The 20482-nt window shown below is 50.3% G+C and overlaps 1 protein-coding gene across 7 annotated transcripts in view; it reads left to right on the top strand.

Annotated features, from left to right (window-relative positions):
- The first annotated feature begins 578 nt into the window (after positions 1-578).
- CASZ1 (castor zinc finger 1) overlaps positions 579-20482 on the top strand; it is a 200217-nt gene continuing 180313 nt past the window's right edge. For 6 of the 7 annotated variants that reach the window (XM_071767105.1, XM_071767110.1, XM_071767112.1 and 3 more), the window contains exon 1: positions 1125-1257. The gene's annotated coding sequence lies outside the window, so the exon portion shown is untranslated. Of the gene's footprint in view, positions 809-1124; positions 1258-20482 lie in introns of those variants that run through there. The other variant, XM_071767104.1, reaches the window with a different exon arrangement.

The following is a 20482-nucleotide window of genomic DNA, read 5'->3' as shown; positions in this document are numbered from 1 at the left end:
CAAAACCAGCCCAGCCACGAGGCTGGCTGTGGCTCACAAGTCTGTTCCTTGGCTTTTTCTGCAGGATTCAGCCCTACAAAATTAGTCTTGTCCATAAATGCCAGGAAAGAAATCCTGCGTGCAGACCATCAGACAGAACTGGTACATTTCTAGATGCAGCAAGAGAGTGGTTAGCTCTCAACTTGAGTGAAATCCAGACTGAGAACACAAGCAAAAGAAAAGTACCGAAGTTTAGAAGTTTGTAAAACAGAAACCGTACGTAATGCCTAGGAAAATCCAGCTGGGGAATAAAGAAAGAAACGCAGCCTGGTTGGTTGTGATCTGCACGGAGTGTAACTGAGGTGAGCAGAGGTCACCAGGCTGCAAACCAGAAAATTTTATAAAACATCCAGTGCCGGGTGGGAGATGGCCAGGTGCCTGCGCGGGCTGGGAAACGGGGACACTTTCTCGCCTTTTCCCTTGCCAGGGGAGGGCGATCCGGTCCGGATTTTGCGGCCGCCCCTCCCTTGCCCGCCTGCCCTGCCCGCCTGGAGACCGAGTCCGCTCCGTGCCCGCTCCCTCCCCGCCGCTCCCCCCTTCCCCTCCCGCCGCGGGCCGGGGCAGGCGGCGGCTCCAGGCCGGGTTTTTCTCGCCGCCCGCCCTCCTGTTAGAAATAGGAAAATTCAATAATCAAAGCAAAGGGGAGCGCGAGGAGGAAAAATCCGGGATCAGGGCAAGTTTGATGGCGCATGCGCGCTGCAGCCTCCATCCCAAACACACACACATTTCCCTTGACTTGGAAAGTCACCCAAAGCAGCCCCAAGTGCAGGTAAGCCCGTCCGCTCCCGCCCGGCCCCGGTCACGGCCCCGCCGCCGGCAGTCCCGGGCTCGGTGCCGCTGGGGTCGGGGCTCTGCGCGGGCGGGCGGCCGGCGGTGCTGCCCGGCAGGTGGGCACCGCGCCGCGCTCCGCGCCCGGCTCCCGCGGGGCAGCGCCCAACCTCCGCGGGGCAGCACCCGGCCTTCCCGGGCGGCGCCCAGCCTCCGCGGGGCAGCACCCGGCCTCCCCGGCACCGGCCAGCCTCCGCGGGGCGCACCGGCCGGCGGCGGCCGCTCGGCTCCGCGGGTGGCGGCGGGGGGTACCGCGGCGGCGGGCGGCGGCGCCGGGCGCGCTCGGCGGAGGAGCCGGGGCCGCGGCGGCGCCCGTCAATCTCCAGGACTTTGGCAGGAGCCCGGGCAGGGGACGGGGGAACACGTGTTCCCGCTCCGCGCCGGGCGCAGGTAACCGCAGCCTCGCCGCACCGCCCGGGGGTCCCGGCGGCCGGGCACAGGCACCGGGATTGGGGGGGTTACGGGGGAATCGGTGGCAGCAAAGTTGGGCGAGCGGCGGCGGGAGCGCTCGGCGGGCAGGACCGGGTGCCGGCGGGGCGAGCCGTGCCGGGGAACTTTCTGCAAAGTGGCCGGGCCGGGGCCGGCGGCGTTTCGCCCGGCGCCCGCAGCGGGACGGCCGCAGCCCCCCGGCGGGGACGGGGCGGGCAGGGGCCGCGGCGGCTGGGAGCGCGGCTCGGGGCAGCCGGTGCCCGGCCCCCCTGGCGAAGCAGCAGGTTATTTTTACCCGGTGGCATTTGCAGAATGCGCAGCTGATTTGCCATCCGGAGCCAGGAAGTTTCCCCCCCTCCGCCTCCTTCCCCTTCTCGCCCCCTTTCCCCCTTTCCCCCCGGGCGCGGCGGGGCAGCGGCGGGCGGGGGGCGGCCGCCCGGGGCGGCGGCGGGCGGGGGGGGAGCGGCCCGGGGCTCCCGGGGGAGCCGCTGCCCGCGCCGGAGGCTCTGGGGACGGGGAACAGGTGTCCGAGCCGTCACTCAGAGCCGGGCCGGCGGGGGGCCGGGGGGGGGGGGGGAGACGCGGGGCGCGGACGGAGGAGGCGAGGAGCGGTCCCGGGCCGGGACCCCGACTGCCACCGGCCGCGGAGCGCCGGTCCCGGGGGGCAGCGGGGGTCGCGGAGGAGGAGCGGGGCTCGGCGGCGGCCGGGGATGGCCAGAGAACTGTCAAGAGGCTCGGGCGGGCGTGGGGGCCGGCGCGGCGGGCAACTTCTCCGGCAAAGTTTGAGGGGTGGGTTGCGGCTGGAGGGTGCTGTGAATCACGGCGGGGTTGATCGATCGACCCCGAGCCCTCCTGCCCTTTGGGGCTGGAAAGGTGAAACTTTTCAGGAGCTGCTCGTCCACCTTCTGTGTGCCCCCTCCTGTCCGCGCCGCACTGCACAGCGGGTCCTGGCAGCCGGCTCCCTGGAAGAGTAGCTGTCTCTTCCCAAACTTCATTGATGAATTTATTTCCTCTATTGATTTGCTGACTCTTAGCGTAGAATAATTTCTTGCGAAGGTTTTGGACTTCTCATTTTGAGAAGTCCTGCGTGTTTCCCACCCACCCTTTATTTATAGTGTCGCTGCCACCTTGTTAGCTACCCTAAAGGTGGTTTGGAAGAGTTTATGGGGGAATATTGTTGAACTTCAGTAATCAAGTTTCCAGATCTTATGCCTCCTGTTTAATTTATTAGACTAGTTATTTATTCTGTTGATGATAATCTGTTGCTGGTTTCTATGGAGATGTTAAACTGATCTCTTTCAGAAATCAAACTCCATATGCACTAAAACGTTTAAAGGAGCAGCGTCCCCTTTTGTTTTCAGACTTTGTACCTTTTCACTGCTTTTATTGGGCTCCTGTATATTTTATATATTAAAGCCTGAAGTTGAAGCTTTGTGCAAGACAGAGCTTATTATGGCTAACAGAAAGTCAGGGCTTTGATCCTTTTTTTGCATCATCATTTAAAACAGATCATTTTTCCCCCCTCATCACACAAGATAGCAGAACCCTTTCAAGATCAAAGAGTCCAGCTAAAAACTATTGTTTAAAAAAAAATAGAAAAAGAGCCAGTTAAATTAGGGGGATGTTTCCTTAATCTGCTTATTTTATTCTAAAGATTTTTTTTTTTTTAGCAGTGAAAACAACAGAAACTTGTGGCAACTATATTGTTATTTTTATACCTCCCAAGTCTTTTAAATGTTAAAATAAGTTCAAAGTCAAATATCTCTAAAGATAAAGTGCTTGTTAGGGTGTTTTTATTACTTGGTTTCTAAATGTGGAAGGTCAGAATCCAGAAAGATACCGCATTAGAGAAGGTTTTAATAGTCTTTGTCTCATCTTAATGAGAGAGAAATCTAAAAAAAAAACCCAACATTTTCCCTGCAACATTTATAAATTATTTCAAGAAAGTCTCTCTGCATATAGCTCAGTTTTCATCATTTCTTAACTCGGCCATTGCGTGATTGCATGTGATTCAGTGTAATATCACTTTTTATAAAGTAATTGAGGTGAGGAAAGAGAATTTTTATTTTTTTAATGCTTAAAATTTGAGAACTCCTGGTAAGCTGGTGTGTTGATCAGGCTGCTGCACAGTGCTCTGCAATTGTGGGTTTTTGCTCATCTTCTGGAGAAAAGTTAAAAGGTTTGCAAAGAAAATGCTACCAGTACATGTTTAATACAGTAAAAAACCCCTTGTACTTAGTGAATATTCCAAATGTTCCCACTCCCTAAAGCCAGACGTTTTTTCCTCTCAGTCTGGTTCTATACTAATCTTAAAAATAAAAGAATAATCCTAGAGGAAACAGTACATGTAACCTTTGCAACTCCTAGAGGTTTGTGTGTATGTGCATTTATATTTCACATATGAATACACACATGTGTATGGAAAACACCCAGGTGGATTATGATCTGTTCATACTAGACTTTATCTTTTTGCCTTATTAATTTTTCCCTTTTTTTTTTTTTTTTTTTTTTTTTTCTGGGTGTGATTCCTAAGGCGGTGGATCATTTAAAATTTTTTGTAAATATTCTGTTTATTTGTTTGATTTGAATTGCAAACAGAATTGACTCTGACAAGTAAAAAGAGGAGGGGGGGAAAAAGGAAACACTATGGCTTTAAACTCAGGAGTTTGCATATTCTCCTTGTATCTTTCCCCTTTGCTAATTATTGTGTTGTTTTCAGAGCAAATATGTCATATCCATGGCGACCAGGCAGGTTTATTGTCTTTCAGAAGCAATAGCTCACATAAGTAATTAATGACTTCTTTTTTTTTCCTCTGGCTTAGGTTAAACAGATCATTCAAGGAAAGTCATATCTCTCTCTCCCTCTCTCTTTTTTTTTTTTTTTTCTTTTTTTTTTTTTTAGCCCAGTGACATAAGAACATGAGTTAGAACAAGAAAATACTTTAACCAAGAAGTCAACAGCTTATTTTTCCTCATTTCTTTTTAAAAACTCCAAGTGTCAGCTTTCCACACACATGACGTTGTCATTCTTGCAGTTTCAGAGCGAAGCCTTGGTACAGGGAAAAGCCACTGAAAGCTGGAGTTCAGTTGGGGGTTGTACAGCTGAGCAAAGTGTGTGCATGTGTGGATCTGTGTGGGGAGGTATTATTCTTCCTTAAGGGTTTTTGCTGTGTACTGGGAAAAAAATGTTTCCCTTGCTGTCTGTGTCCCGTCCCCCCCCCCTTCTATCTGTATTAAAATCAGTGTTAAAATAAAGGTGTGTTTTTGTATCTTACAGATTGCAATTCAAACAGTTTCCAGGAAAGAATTAGTAATTCATTTTTATATACAGCATATATACACACACGCTTGAGCTCCACCCAAAACAATCAAGCTAGCTGGAAAAAAAAAAAACTTATTTCCTTTTTCTTTTCAAGCCCAAGCAAACTTGCACAGTGACTTTCAAAACCATATTAAAAATAGCCCCCCATTTTTGCAAGGAGTTTGCTGCAGGTATGAATCTTATCCTTTGCCTTTCCAACTCTGTTTGTTCCTATTAAAGCTGAATTTGCTATCTGTCCAAGCCAGGGGCTGGTTACCCGCTATGATTTACTGATTTTTCTCTCCCCCCACCCCCCAGCACCTTCACCCCTGTTTTGGTTTTGCTAATTTCATTTTCAGAAGGATTTATACACAGTCCAGCTATATAAATTCCTTGGGAGATAAAAGCGCCGCAGACTTCCATAAACAAGAGCTTTTACTTGCATCCTGTCTTCATTTTTTTTCTTGAAGTAAAAAGGAAAAAACCCTAAAAACAAAACCCCAAGCCATCTGATTGAAGCAGGTATCATAAATGCGTGCTGGTAATGATTCTGTATTCCACAATGCTGCTACTTTAAGTTTTAAAATCTGTTTCCTTTCTGGTTTGTAACATTAATCAAAGAGCCGCTTCCTTCCAATTTTTCCACAGACTGGGGCTAATTAGAACCACTCGAATCATATTTTGTAAATTCCATGTGGATGTTACTTTGGGGTTTCAAGATCGCGAAGGCTTCAGGTTCAGGCTGCCCAGGCACTCTGAGGGTTATTTTTATTCATCTCTCTGTCTCCCAGGGCAATTCACAGTTTCTCTCCGTTTACCCCAAATAGATCTGTGGGTTCAGGCGTCGGGGGGTGCTGGAAACAGACACTGCAAGTTAGGGAAAAGAAAAACCGAGAAGGAAAGAGATTTTTTTGCACTGTAGTTTCCAAAGAGCAACAGAGAACCCCTTAAGTAACGTGAAGCCCAGGATTCAACAGACTTGATAATTGAGCCCTTAACCTCCTGATGTCTATATCAGAGAAATAGAGTCTAGCAGAGGGAGACAAAGAATAAAAGCAAATAGTGGGCAGTCAGAAGCTAGGGGGTGACTGACATACCGAGGTGCAGTTCAGGATCTCTACAGAGCTCTGGGTTACGTTTCCTTAGGTTCAGTTTCTCCCTCTGGTGAAACACAGCGGGTTTAAAGGTGGCTTTGGGAGAACCTGGTGTTTCTGTGGCATGAGCAGATGTAACTTGGAGAGACTCCTCTTGGAATTAGTGTTTATGTTTCCCTGTTTCCTTTTGGTTTTGAAGGACTGACCAGTGATTTTTATTTTTTTTTTCTTTCTGGGAAGTTAAATAGCCAGAACTTGGGAGTTTTCAGGTTGTGATTATCAGGCTGTGCCAAAGGGGGTTGAATCGAGCCCCAGCAGGGCTTTTGCTTCCATCCTCTCCTACAGAATGCCTCTCCTGGATATTCCTGTACCTAAATAGGGCATCCAAGAATTAGGGGCAGTGGGCTTGCAAGAGGGATCATGAAGTTAACTTGCTTTTGGTATGTAAGACTGCAGCTTCAAAGAAAAGCAGGAGTGCATCGTAAATTTTGCTAAAATTAATCAACCGTTTAAGAGCTCCACATTAACGAGGTTTTCCAGGCAAGCAGCTTTCTTCTCCTCTTCTCCTCTTCTTCTTCATCTTTCTCATTCAAAGTCCAAGAGGGTTGGGGTAGAGGGGGGAGAAGATGAGTAAGAAGAGGAAGGGGTGGAATTTGAGTAGAAATAATAAAAACAAAAAAGGCTGGATTTGTAGAATATAAATCCTCATGTGTCCTTGATCCATATTGTCTGGCTTTTTTTTTTTTTTTTTTTTTTTTTTTTGGTCGGATTTGTCCTGTGTGCCTTTGACGGAAAAGGCACGTAGAGAGAGAGAGAGAGAGAGCGCGACAGAGGGGGAGAGAGAGAGACGTGTCACTGCTTTGGAGCTCATTATCATTCTTAATAAGTCTTAAGGAATAAAGAGGAGCATTGAGTGTAAATGCTGGGTAATCCTAACACTCCTCAAGGTGAGAGGAGTCTCGAGGACACAGAGAAAGAGAGCGAGGAGGAGGGGGCTACTGCGGGGGCAGGAGAGGAGATGTGGCTGGAAGTGGTCGTCCAGGGAGTGGGCACGGGCTGGTGGGCTTCGTGGCTCTGGGCAGCTCGGGTTTTGTTTCACAGGCCCGTGCCAGGGAAAGTTGTCTCCAAGTTTGCATCCCAGAGATGGTAAGCAAGGCAGCCGGACCTTGGGGCTGGAAGGTTGGCCTCGCATCTGGTGATGTTCTCTGCCAAAACTTCGGGTTGAGGACGAGCCTGCTGGCCTCTCCCACCTGAGGGGGCTGAAGGGTCTCTCTGGCTGCCCAGGTGAGGGGTCGGGCCGGGAGTTTTTCCCGTGCCTCCGGTTTGGCTCCTGCCTCCTCACCTCGGCTGGAGCCCTCACTCCCTCCTCACCCCGTTCTGAGCTCCTTTCCTTGCCCTCTTGCTGCTGTCCCAGCTCCTCTGCCCGGTTCCTCTCCCCACACGGACACTAGGTGGCTCGGGCTCGGCGCTGCCGGAGGCTCCGCTCGCTGCTGCTGCTGCTGCTGCTGCTGCTGCTGCTGCTGCTGGGCTCCTTTCTTCCAACTTCAGGCTGGCAACAAAACGTGGAGACGTCTTGGAATCCGTGGTGGATTCAGATACCGCGTTACCTCCTCGGCGGTGGCTCTGCAATCGCCCTGGAGGATTTGAGCCTGTGTAGCAGTAAGAAAAAAAGACGCTGATAAAGTGAATTAAGGGGCTGGGCTGCTTGCTCTGATGATAAGGAGTCAGGAACTTGCCTGCCTTGCTGGGTTCTTCCCTCTCCGGGCAGATTTCACCATATCCATTTTAAAGGGTGTGTTCCTTTTGGAAAAAAACATTTCAAGGTTGGCAGAGCCTTTCTTAACTGTGCTGCTGTATAATGGAAGATGCTGAAGCCTCCAGTGATGCCCACTGGTCCCTCTTTCTGGTCTCTTATCTCAAGTCCAGCTGCAGGCAGGAGGGACTCCTGTAGTTGGGAATTTGCCTAATGCATCCGAAGCCTATAAAGCAGGGTGGAATAGCACTGGATTTATTTTTTTCCCCTCCTGTAGTCCCATGTTGTCTGTCTGGTTCAGCCCATAGCTTCTGGCTGAAGGAGGAGGTTTACCTTTTTTCAAATGATTCCATACGCCTCAGAGCAGGTGGGAAGGAGTTGTGGCTGCTGAGGTTTGGTCAGTTGGCAGAAGCGAATACAACGAGGTGGAAGTCTTGCTAAATGCTGATATTTCTGGGGCCAGGTGCTTGGCTTGAAGGTGAAGTGTTACACTGGTAATATTGTTAGGTATTAAGTTATTAGTAATGGAACTGTGGGGCTTGCCTGTACTTGGCAGAGAACCGCTAAGAAACCGTATTAGGGCTGAGTTCATCCTGGTTTCTCTGGTAGTGTCCTTCCAGCATGCCTGAGCCCTGAGCTGGAGGGAGCAGCAGAAAACAGGAGTGCAGGTTTTGTGCCTCTTTTTGAACTCTCCCGAGACAGCGGAGGGGTTGGAGCAAGGAGGCTTTGGGCTCTCACACGGAGGGATCTGCCTGCAACCTCTCACGCTCGCTTTGTCCCGTGGCTGTTGATGAGGTGTCAGCTAATACCTTTCATGCATGATTGAGCTGCTCTGGAATAGGACCTGGAGGTACAAGAGTCTGTGCTCCCAGGGCCAGCTCCAGAGCCGTCCAGCTGCAGAGGCCCCGTGTGTAATGAGTGCTGGAGGACACGGGGCTGTGTTTGCAGCTTGGTTGGGGCCTTTGGCTCTTTGCCTGCCATGGCATTCTGGGGTAGTTTTCTCTCCAGAAGGGATCCTGGTTTTGTTCTTGCCACCAGTGATTCTGGTTTGAAACAAAATAGGTTGCTCCCAAATTCTGAGCCATAGGGCTTGGTGTTTCAGTAACAATAGAAGTAGTCACTTACGGGTTGGTCTCTGAGGCTGGTCCTGATCCCTCCCCATGCCAGGTCCCAGCACAGTGAGGTGAATAGCAGCATCCATCAGACCAGGGGAAGAAGGAGGTAGATGAACTCTGTAGATTTTTCAGGGACCTCCTAATTTGGGATACTATCCTTTCAAAGAACAGTGTGAACTGGAAAGCTGAGAAGGAGAATCCTTACACCCCTTTGATGGGGCAGAACTATCTGGAACTGCAAAAGGAGTCTTATTTCAGCCATACACTAAAATGTGGTGTGTAGTGTCACTCAGGAGGGGCCTGCAGGGAACAGGTGTTGAGAGTGTCACCCCAGCACAAGTTTGTCCAGTGGCCTGGGAGGAAAATTGTCTGGCCAACGTTTCTGGAGAGTATGAAATAGTCTAGATCTGGTCCCAACTTTGACTTGAAGGTAGGGATGGCACTTGACTCTCCCTTGTAAGGCAGTTCTTTTCTTTTCTGCTTTTGCTGCTTCTTCCAGTAGCAAAGAGACCATGGCTTTTTATTCCTAAGAGTGTGACTCCCAGCCTCACACCTCTCCCAGCGTGGCTAGGGAAAGCCTTCTAAAATACAGGCCATGCAGGTAGGTGGCAGAAATGCAAACTGAGCTATGTGATTGCAGCCTGTGGCTTCCACAGATCCCCCTCCTGCCCCGCTCAGCCCATCCCCATGGCAGTGGGAATGAGGGCTGCACAGAATCATGCTTGTCTGCATGTTGGATGATGAGGCTGACAAAACAGCTCCAGGGCTGGCAAACAGCTCCCAGCCTGGCTGCCTCCCCACGGTGGCTGTGTCTGCAGAACATCCCTTCTGTAGGGCTGCTGGTGACCAGCCCCTCCCTCCACCAGTGCCTCGGGCTGGCCCAGCTTTATACCAGGGGAGCAGTGTCCTTTCACACTGGTGAGCCAGCAAAATCTCTCCCAGGGGTTATTGTAACCTCTCAGCAGCGATTTGCAAACAGGCATTGGGAGATAAAGTCTTGGTGCTGAGCTGAGGGCCAGGAGGGCAGATATGAACCACGGCAGGTTTATGAAAGGGAAGGTGTATGAAATGCAGCCTGCATCTCCCATTTCACTGCACTATGCCAAAACACACAGTTTCTTATTTCAGTCACTGTGATCTTTCAAGGAGGTTAATTTCCATGACGAACTCCGGGCCACGTGCTTGGAGGATTTATCTAATTAGACTGACACTTTTCTTTTTTAAAAAAGAAAATTAAGCTGCACCTTGGAGGACTTAAGTATTTTAAACTGTGGGAGCGGCAGCAGGCGGTGTGATCCCTGCTCACAGAGCAGAGAGAGAGGAAATTTCCCCTTTTTCAGTCTCCTCTTCGAGACTTCACCAAAGGTCCCCATTTACTTAATTTTCTTACATGGTGGCTGGATGCTAAAGAGCATTTTATCCTGCCTGAGTGAGTCCCCAAGGCCTCAGCTGGCTCTTTAACTCCTGTAAACTATTGATGTTCTGGGCTCTTACGTATTCAGGACGGAGGGGAGGGTAAAGAGGAGACCTGTTAATGCTCCTCAGCCATGGCCTAGAAAACCAGCATCCTCCCAGGGCAGTGCAAAGGGTCCCTGCACCTGGGTAATGCCTGGGGTAGGGATGTGTCCCTCTCACTGCTGTGCTCAGGACTGTGTGTATCATGGGAACTGGTGTCACTGTCTGTGGGCACACAGAAGTGTCCCAGGAGAACACCCCTAGCCCTTGATGTTTGGGTTTCCTGATGGAAATGCCTTTCAGACCAGAACTGGGCTTGTGCTGTAACAAAAAGAGAGGATTTTAGGTTGAGGCTGTTAGGTGCAGGCAAGCCCTGTGTTCTCCTTGGGCTGGGGAGCTCCCAGTCCTGCAGGCACAGTGAGTGATGCTGATTTTGTCCCCATCAGAGGGCTCCTGGAGTCCTGCTGCCTGCCCCTTCCTTGGCAGGCTTCTTGTGTTGCTCTTTGTGACTCCAGGTTCAGGTGACTCCAGCTTTTTATCCTTGAACAGGAGATGTCAGGAAGGTCTTTGCAAGGCTCTGTGTTTGCTGCACCACGCTCAGACTGTATTTTCTTGCAGCCCAGGCTGGAGCACTGTTGTCTGCAGGGTCTGGTATGAATGGGAAGGGAAGTGTCCCTGCAAAAGCCTCACTGAGTCTGGTGATAATACGTTGAATCCTGTGGAGCTCTTGTGTGGAGCTCTTCACTCTGCACAAGTGAGAAAACCACAGCAGCCTGATTCAAGAAGATGGTCACTGAGTGTGTCACAGTCCCCAGCTGATGTGCTGAGGAGGCCATGGGGGATTGAACCTGAGATTTAATTTCAGTTTGTCATCGATGAGGAAAAAAATAGATGTTTCCTTTCCTTTGCCCCCTATCCATGCAAAAGAAAAAGAGAAAGAAATAGCATGAAATCCACCAGGAGCTCAAAGGTCTGAGCAGTAAGAGCCCCGTTGGCTGGGGAGCAGTGGTTCTGGCTTGGTCAGCCATCCCTAACAAGTTACGGGTTGTATAAACTCCCAGCTTACAGCTGTAAATTTACTCAATTTTGAATACAGCCACAAGCTGGCTCAGCAGGATCTGAAACCCTCTGCTCCAGTAGTCATGGTATGCTTGAAATTCACAGCTTCTGGGGACCCCAGCTAGGATGTGTGGAGCTGGGGAGGACCAGGTCCTGGACCACACCACACAGAGCCCTGCTGTGCCCTCAGGTGAAAGGCATCTCACCAAGAGAAGCTCCTGTGTTCATTTATCCTTCCCCAGCTTTTAGCTGCCCTGCCTTGGGTGGATGGAGGAGGTGGGCAGGGTTTGGTCCATGGGCAATCTGAGGCCCTTTCCTGCTCAGTGTCTGCTCAGTGCTGAGGTGGAGGCAGTGGGTGTTCACTTGGGTGACTGAGGGCAAAAGCAGAGTTCTGACTTCAGGGTTTGTTGCTGCAGAAGGGACTGATCCCTCTAAACACCTGGAATGTTGCAACCTGTGATACTCCTAGAAAGCTGAACTCCAGGCTTGTCAGCACTGAACCCTGCCACAACTGGGAGTATGGTGTTTGCAGTGAAAAGGAATTTAGCCCAAGTAGTTGGTTAAATTTTGATCACCTCTTACATGGTCAGAAATTGGACAGCTAACAGAGCAGAGGCAGTCTAAGGGAAGAAGGATCTACCTGCCTGATCCTGATCCCAGCTCTCCTCTCACAGCTGGCTACATTTCCTCACGTTTCTGATGGCAAAGCATTTCCTCTGAGACAAATCCTTTTTTCTTGGAATGAAGCATGGAGCCTTCCGTGCTTCTCTCATTGACACCTCAGCCTTCAGCAAACTGATGTGCTGCTTTCTGCTGGCTGAAAGGGACTTAGAAGGGAGAGCTGGCCTGAGGGATGGCCAGCCCTGGACCTCCTCAGAATGTACCCAGCAGGCTCTGCCCTGGGCTGCTGTCTGGCTCTCCAAACCAGTCTGTAACCATCCTCACTGGAGCAGGGGGTTGCCTGGTTCAGGCTCCTCCAGGTCTGAGCACGGAGAGGGCAGAGGTTGTGGGAATAACACGACTCCAAACACGGTGAGTGCTCCCTCCTGAATTCAACTGCCTACAAATAAATGAAAATGAGTGGATGCAAATGAAAGGTTTGTGGGAGGTTTCCTCACCCGTCTTCCTCCTCTCCCTTGTGGAGTTGTGCTGGTTCTGGCTCCCAAAGGGTTAAAGTGACTCATGCCCCTCTCACCAGCTCTGCTGGCAGGAACGCTTCATCCCAGCCTCTAATTGGTGGTGTTTGCTCTGCACTTTCTCGCTCTGGTTTTGATGAAAACATTTAACCAGGAGCTTAGTGTGCAGAGGCTCCCAGCTGACAGCCATCGAGCTGTCTCTACCACCTTGTCCTTGCTGTGTAAATCCAGCAGCCTGGTTTAGGGGAGGACAAACACGTTGTCACAGCCCCTTCCCCTTGGCTCCACTCCTCAGGCTGCTCTTGCCTGCTGGAATCTTTGGGGTCCAAGCCAATATCTGCTCTAGTCTGCAGGTGTTTTTCTGTACCTGGGCAACCAGCAGCACTGGAGGCCGGTTCAGAGCCTTGGGTCTAGGCTGGAGAAGTGGGAAAAGTGGCTCCAGCAGATCCTGTAGGGCCTGGTCTTACCTCAGAGCAGAGGGACAGCTTGGTGGGGCTTGGGAGATCTGTTCCCAGACCATCCAGCTGCAATCCTGGGGGGTTATTCCCCAGAGAACAGGCTCCAACAGCTCCTGTGCCAGAGAGGAGAGGTGAAGCTACTGCTTCTGTTACGTGGAGACAACCTACTCATTCCTTCCTTTGCTGTTTGGGTGTATGTGCAGGATTTTCCCAACAGGAGCTTTCATTGCAGCTCTTTCAAGTAATAACCTGCTCGTCTATAGGTTCTTCTAATGGCTTTCACCCTAAGAAGTCTCAGTCCCTTTTAAATTTTGCCATGCAAGTGGCAGAGAAGTTACCATGTCCTTATGGAAACAGTCTTGAGAGCGGGCATGTCCAAGCTCCTCAGTTCCTACGTTACAGAACCCTAAGGCAGAGCAGAACTGAAACAAGCCCTGGGGGAGATGCCAGTTTATCTGTGTTGCTGCTGGAAAATGCATTCAAATTTCTGCCCAAACAGGAGATTGTGACATGCAAGAAATTCATCCGAGCCCGTTGGGGCTGCCACTGCTCTGATATTTTACTTTTCTTTCCTTATCTCTGGTGATCTACCCTATGAACAGCAAAACAAATCCAGATGGGAAAATTTATAAACCAGAAAATCTGGATTCCCCGTTCCTGGAAAAGCGTGAGCCCTTGTTCTCAGCCGCCTCCGTGTGTCATGGGGTCTGCCATGAAAAGATGCCAGGACTGCTGAAAGAGGCCAGGAGTCTGCAGGAGAGAACCATGGCAGGGGTGTAACACCCACCCCCTGTGAGTGCAGGTCCCAGAAGGAGATGGATCCCACTGGGGAGAGTGGGATTTGCCCTAGGGAGGGTTGAGCAGTGAAGATGTTTGTCCTCTTTAGCTCCACTTGAGAACCTTGTTCCACATCACCCTGCTCAAGTGCTTCTGCCTTTTGAGGGGAAATTTTCTGTCTCTTCCCTGACCCTGGGCATTGATAATCTGGAACCAAGCACATGTGTCTGATTAAAACCAAGAAGAGCCAGGCCAGGTCCCTGCTCCACACAAGGTGCTGTCTGTTATCAGCCTGGAGAAAGGGGAGCGAGCAGGTGTAGGATAACAGCACAACTGAGAGAGACCAAAGTGCATCATAAAATAAACAAACAGGCAGTGCTCCAGCTCTCCCAGATGCACCATTGAGTTGCAGGCTCTACAGTGTGCTTTTCAACATGCTCTGAGCAGGTGCCTGCTTGGGGCACCGTTTAATTTGCAGCCAGAATTGGGTTGGTGTTTTCTGCAGCCTGGCAGTGCCCGGGAGTCCCCTGCCCATTGGGTTGTGCTTGGGGCTCCAAGAGCAATGAGAGTTCCCTGCCCCTAAGAGCTTGTGTTTGGGGGGCAGTGAGGCTGCTGATAGGACTTGTGGTCAGCTGGGAGGCTGAATTGTGTCATGAAATAAAAAAAAAGGAGGCCTGGATGGAGAACTGAAGAAGGCATCTTAGCCTTCCCTTACTGTGAGGATCCTAACTCTTTATTATGGCTGCACAACCTTTATGGTCTTCAGGGAGGAGTCCATCCCACCTCTTCTGTGTGAGAGTCCCTCCTGAGGTTTCTTAAGTGAAGATCAGGATTTTATTTGGTTTCTTTGCATCTTTTCTTACTGTCAGGTTCTTCTGCTGCTTTGGGGCTGGCAGGGCTTGCAGTGGTGCTGCTGGCATTTTCACTGCATTTAGCAGAGCAGCAGCTTGGCTTCCTTTCCCCCCTCAGCAGCCAGCTCTGTAGTGTCTTAGCATGACTCAGCCACTGGAATTATGCTTACCCAACAATGCCTTTTGTCCTTTGCCCAAAACTTCTGGCCAAGGAAAAGGGAAAAAGGGGAAGGGAGAAAAGAAAGAAAAGGTAAAATTCTGCATTTAGTTGTTCTTTCATCGCAGGTGGTGCCAGTTGGTTTTTACTTTATTTGTACAGGGTGGGGAGAAGCGAAAAAGAAAACAAGGTGGAACTCGGACAAGGCCCAGGAAGTGTTTGAGCCTGACAACAAACTTCCTTTTGTTCAGGGGAGCAGGGAAAAAAGCACAGAAAAAAGGGGCAGCAGACCGGCTGAAACCAACCTCAGCCCCGTGCTACTGGGCAGGTTTCTTCTTCCTACTCTTTATTGTTTGGGTTTTTTTGTTTTGCTCAGGTGTCTTGTGATAATTTTGTTTGCTCTAAGGCCTTTGTGTGCTGCCTTCTAGAAGGTGGACAGGTGGAAGGTTTCCTGGGGACACATTTGTTCTTTGGATGGAAAGGTTCTCACCGTTTATTCCAGGGGTATCCTGCAGGTTGGTTCTTTGTCTGATCCTTCCCCTCTAGCTGTGAAGATCAAGATGGCTCCAGGGAAAGGATGAAGGACCAGAGCTACTCAGGAGGAGAAACAGATGAGATGTTTAGGGGATAGGGATGAAAGTCTTGGATTAAAACGAGGAAACCAGAAGGTTTTGTTGGTGGGAAAAGGAAGAGGATTTTGAAGGCATTTGTTGGGAATTCTGCCTAGTACCACCAAGTGCTAGGACACAGGCCTTCCTGTCACAGAAGAACTCTCTGACCTGCAGGTTCTTCTTGGCTCCAAACCTCTTGCTGATCACCTGCAGCATTCTTCTTTCAAAGGAGAATTGGGAGTTAGGGGATAGCTGCCCAAGGGGCACTGGAGATTGGAGCGCTGTATGGGACAGAATGGGTTGTGGTGGGGTTGGGTTTCAGCAGGGCTGTTCCAGCCAGTTCCTAGTGCTTCCTCCAGGTACAATCAGGGCCATGTAGTGTCCCTGTGCTGCCAGGAGCTTGGCTCAAGCTGTTAGAAGAGTTTTCCCCCCTAAACTGGTGGTGACAACTCTGTCAGGCACTTCCATGCAGTCCATGTCTTGTACCTTCCATACAGCTGAGCTGGGCTTGGAATGACCAGTTTTTCACCAGAGATGCTCTTCCCTAGGGCTGGTATCTGCCCAGATTGTCCTTTATTTCTCCTTAGCTACTGGCTCTGTCCAGTGTTGCAGTGATGTTGGAGCAGCTGGGCAGTGAGCAGGCTGGGAGGAAAGGCTCTTGAGTCTTGTCTTGGCCAGGCTAGAAAGATGTAACACAGAACTTAATTCTTATCTCTGTTACCTCCCACAAGTGTCCAACATTCAGTACATGAGAAGGAAGAGAGGAGCAGAGAATCCAAGTCACTACAGGAGGTGGACCAAGGCAGCACTTGCCTGTGCTGGGTTGCCCAGGGATCACCCTCCTTCTGGTAGTGACCAAACCCCCTGCCATGCCTTGGGTGTTAGGAGAAAGCATCCAGAGATGCTGACAGCTAAAACTTTTCCCCCGGTGCTGGGGAAGTGGATTCCCTGTACTGCATTTACTGGGATTTGCATCCAAAGCATCCTTGCTTTTCAGTGCAGGTTCTGAAAGGTTCTGAAGGTCTGAGGTTCATCAGAGCTGCTCTTTCCCTGGATGTCCTGCTGAGCCTCTGGAGCTGGGAGCCCTGAGCTGCAGGACATGATCCCAGCTCAGTAAGTCCAGAGCAGGGTCTCAGGGGTTCAGGGATTCAGCAAGTCCCAGGGGAAGGCTGAAATAATTGAGGGATTCAGGGATTCAGCAAGTCCCAGGGGAAGGCTGAAATAATTCCACTGCCAAATACTCTAGTCCAGATTTACACTGGGATCCACCACATTCTGACTTTGGTCCTCAGGCTTTGCCTTTGTTTTTGTCTCTGTAGAGTGGAGATAATAAAACTTTCCTGCTCCACAACTTGTAGCTGAGAATTAAGGAACAGTTTCCAGGAGCAGATGGAAGACAACTGCACAGCACGGGCTGTATTTTTGCTGCTAGTCTGTGTGTCTGGAGTTTGGAAATTAGGATCTGAGTGAGACTAAGAGGAAAAGGTGAAGACACTGAGGCTCTGGAGATGCTCTGGGGAAAGCTGCCCAGGGGTCTGGAGGGCTCCAGGGGGTGCTGGCAGGAGGAGAGGTGATGGGGAGTGAGTGGCTTTCCTGCCCTCCTTCCAAAGGCAGCAGGGACTGTGGGGAAGGATTTCAAAGCCACCACTATGGAGATTAAGGGGGATGAGAATGTAAATCTCAAGTAAAAAGGTAATTGAATGTAATAGCAAACACTGCTCGGTCTATGTTAATTTTAGCTCTTCCCCTGGATACAAGGCGCTGTATTAGTGTTTTATTACCATTTTGTTTGCACTAATAAAATAGTAAAATTTATTTCAAGGAAGTTGAAGGATGGTTTTACAATGCAAATTTGAAGAAATTGGACTTTTCATTTACGCCACTGCTATTTTAAACCCTGAAGGGTGTAAATTAGCCTCCTGTGCCTGGGTGAAATCCACTGCTTCCACAAGCAGGGGGAGGATTTGATGTGGGGGAGAAAAGAACGAAACCAAATCATCTGAATATTTCAGAGAGATAGAGATATCTGATGAGGAGAGGGGAAAAAAACTGCCTGCTTGCCTGGACCCACGGTGAGGAAGGGCTGGAGCAGAGCTGGGAGAGCTGTTTGCAGAGCAGGGTTCTGCTCCTGAGCTCTTCAGCTCTTGGAGTGTGAGGAAGGGACAGGACAGGGCAGCAGCTGTGCCAGGGGCACTGTGCCTTGTGCCCTGTGCTGGCTCTGTGGTTCCTGCTGCTGAAGGAGGCACCAGGAGTTGGGGCTCAGCTGATGAACAGATGCTGTCAAGGACAGAGAGTTCCTAGAAGTGTGGAAGCCTTGGGCAGGTTTTGCTTTCTGGCCCAGGGCATCCCTGCTTCCCGTGCTGCCTGGATCTCTGTGTGTCTCCTGCTTTGCTGGCTCCATAGCCCAGCAGCCAGGCCCAGCCAACCTCTGATTCACAGCTGAGTCAGGATACCTTCTCCAGCCCAGGAGCCTGCTTCAGTGACCTCCTCTTTCACTCAGGACTCCTCTTTGGCATGAAATGGAAAGGGATGGGCAGATTGGTCTCTTTCACCTCGGTGAAGTTGTTTGTAACAGTGCTTTTCTGATCTCAGGGTTTCCTCACTGCTTGGCCTTGATTTCAGTGATGCTGTAAAGGCCAAGACACACAGAATCAGGTCCACAGAGGGCTGTGTTTGGTTCCAAAGGTCCTGCACTGCCTTGGCCATGTGCCTCCTGCAGGCAGGTGTCTCAGGGTGTGGAAGCATCCAAAGCTCCTCAGCTTTCTTGGGATTTCTCTGAGTTTCTGCAACAGGTCTGAAAACCTCACAGGGTGACTTTGAGGGCTTCATTCTCCTCGTGCGAGTGGAAGTGGGGAGCAGGAGCTGTAACATCACTTCTTTCAAATCCCAGAGGTCCCATTCTCCTGATGGGAAGGTTTTGAGTTTCTGTTTTCTGATCTTATTCATCTGGCAGGTACCTCATGCCTCTGCCTTCAAGCAATACTAGCATGAAGGCAACCATGCTGAGTTTCACCTGTATAGCAGAATTAACTTTCTTTTTCTAACTCTGGGGTGAAATTGTACCCTTGTTCATTGCCATGAGGTGATCTTACTCCACCCCAAAGGAATGGTGGCTTTTTTGAGCATGGCTGTCAGACGTATCTCCCCAACCCACATCAGGTTTTTCTCCAGTGACTGAGGTGCTGGTTTGGGTGTGAAACCCTTTTCCTCTTGATAGCTGGTGGACTGATGGGCACCTGAAACATGACTTATTCCTAGGCAGTTTTGTCCAGAGGTATTGGGGATGTTGGTGCCAGCCCAGGCACTGCTGTGGCTGCTCCTGCTCTGGAGAATAATTGCTGAGGTACTCGTTTGGTGTCTGCTGGTCTGGCTGTTGCCCTGCATTCTTGGCCAAGTGGTACAGAATGAGCTGGAGAGGAAAAACCAGCTCTGGTGATCTGATTTTGCAGAGGTAGATCTCCCAGCTCTCCTTTGGGTTATGAATATCATCTATTTGTTTTATCCTCAAGAGGCCTTTCAGGACAGAACCCAAGTGTTTACCCCACGCAAAGGCAGGATGGAGCTTCAGCTTGTTACTATTTATGGTTCAGACAGCAGCAAATCCACTGGGAAAATGAGGCTGGGCTTCAGGTCCTGTGTCCTTCCCAACTGGGCCACCTCTCCTAGGGTCTGGGTCTTAAAGAAAGCTTTCCAAAGTTTTTAAATCCCTTTGATAGTTCAACTTGTAGCACAGAACCACCATGGGTGCTATCAGGCAGCCCTCTCAAACTCCTGCCCTTCTCCTTTGGTGGGTGTAGCAGAGGCTGAGCCAAGACTGAGGGCGTTCCCAAAGAAAGCAAAGAGGTTTTTTTTTTGGCATTGAAATGGTTTCCTATTCCAGGCGAGTCTGGGGAGCAGCGTGGTTGTGTACCCAAGGATTTAAGCAGTGCATTAAGCAGAGGGGTTACACTCCGGGTGGATTTCAATCAAAAAGTATAATTACATCAAATAGCAAACGGAAATGGAAAAAGAGGATTACTAACTCGACCCTGAACGTTGTTGGCTGCTGAACCTGCTCCATTATTCACACCCCCTCTATTGCCTGAGGTGGGGTGTGTGGATGTGTAGGCAGTAAGGCCCCCCCTCCTTTTTCCATTTCCTTCATCCATCTGATGAAGTCAGAGTCCCTGTGTTGGTATCAGTGCTCGGAGGAAGGCTGGAATTTGCATGACTTGGATTTGGGACTTTGCAGGGCAGGTTTGATCTCTCTCTGCAAGTCTTCCTGGCTCCAGGCAGGATGAACTGCTCTGCTAAGGCAGTCGTGGGAACCCCCAGGCCCACAAGCTTGCTCTCTTTTTCTGTTTCCTTATCAGACAAGTGTTTTGGACTCATCACTGTTCATCCTCAAGGAAACTGGAAAGCTCCACACTGCCAGCAGGAAATGCTTTCTAAACTAGAGAGCTACCTTAGTAGCTCCAAAAGGGTGTTTTGCTTGCTACAACTTCCAGCCAGTCCTTCCCAGGACACACACCTGCACCCCACCTTTGGGGCTCCCAGGTCTGCTCTCTTCTTCAAGGTGGAACCTGGCTTCCTCCAGCACTTTCAGAGACTTTGTTGATTCCAGTGTTGCTTCTGCTGTCTGGCACTGCTGTAGCTGTCACCTGCCTTCTGGTCTTTGTCTGCCTTGTTTCATTTGTCCTGCTCCCCCAGTGCCTCCCTCCCTGCCATCACCAGGTTGTGTCTCTGCACGCCTGTCACAAACCTGAGGTTGGGAGGATGCGTGGTGAGTGCACTGAGATGGCTGCAAGTGTTTACCAGACAGGGAGGATAAGGTATTCAATCCCCCACTGCCTTCCCAAGCCTGCTTTCTCAGATGGTTTTCCAGATGTCTAATCCCAGATTTCATAGCCCAGCCCCTGTTTGATGAGATCTCTTCTTCTGTGTTGATGCTAAGTGGGTGAGATGCTGTGCTGGAGCTAGGGCTTCGTTTCAGCTCCAGGAGGGCACTGCTCAGTGGTTTGGCACTGCTCCATCCTCACCAAATTCAGTGCCCCTTTTCCACATGGGGCAAGTTTGGAGGTGGGGGAAACAATCTGGTAAAAGAGAAAGCCCAATATGTTCAGGGGGGTGAGGGAGGCAAGAGGATCTTGCACGGTCTGGGAAGAAGCATAGGAAAAGGACACTGCTTTTCCAGGCTCTGGATAGTGGGAAATCTCTGCAGGGTTTGTGACTTCCCTGGGTTTTCCAGCCTCTGAATCAAAACCACTTTAAAAACCAGGTTCTTAGGAGCTTGCTGTGCCTGTCCTCATGCCTTGTGCTAAGGGATGGACTGGAGCTGTGGTCAGGCTGGGATTCCCCTTCCTCTGAGGACTCATTTTGGGTCCTGTTTGGTTTGTCCTTCCCATTTGTCTTAAAAGCCAGGAGCTACACTTCAGTTCTC

This window comes from Heliangelus exortis, chromosome 23, assembly GCF_036169615.1.
Source record: "Heliangelus exortis chromosome 23, bHelExo1.hap1, whole genome shotgun sequence".
Classification (NCBI taxonomy): Eukaryota; Metazoa; Chordata; class Aves; order Apodiformes; family Trochilidae; genus Heliangelus; species Heliangelus exortis.
Note: the sequence above shows the minus strand (reverse complement) of the source record. Positions and strands in the feature narration are given on the sequence as shown.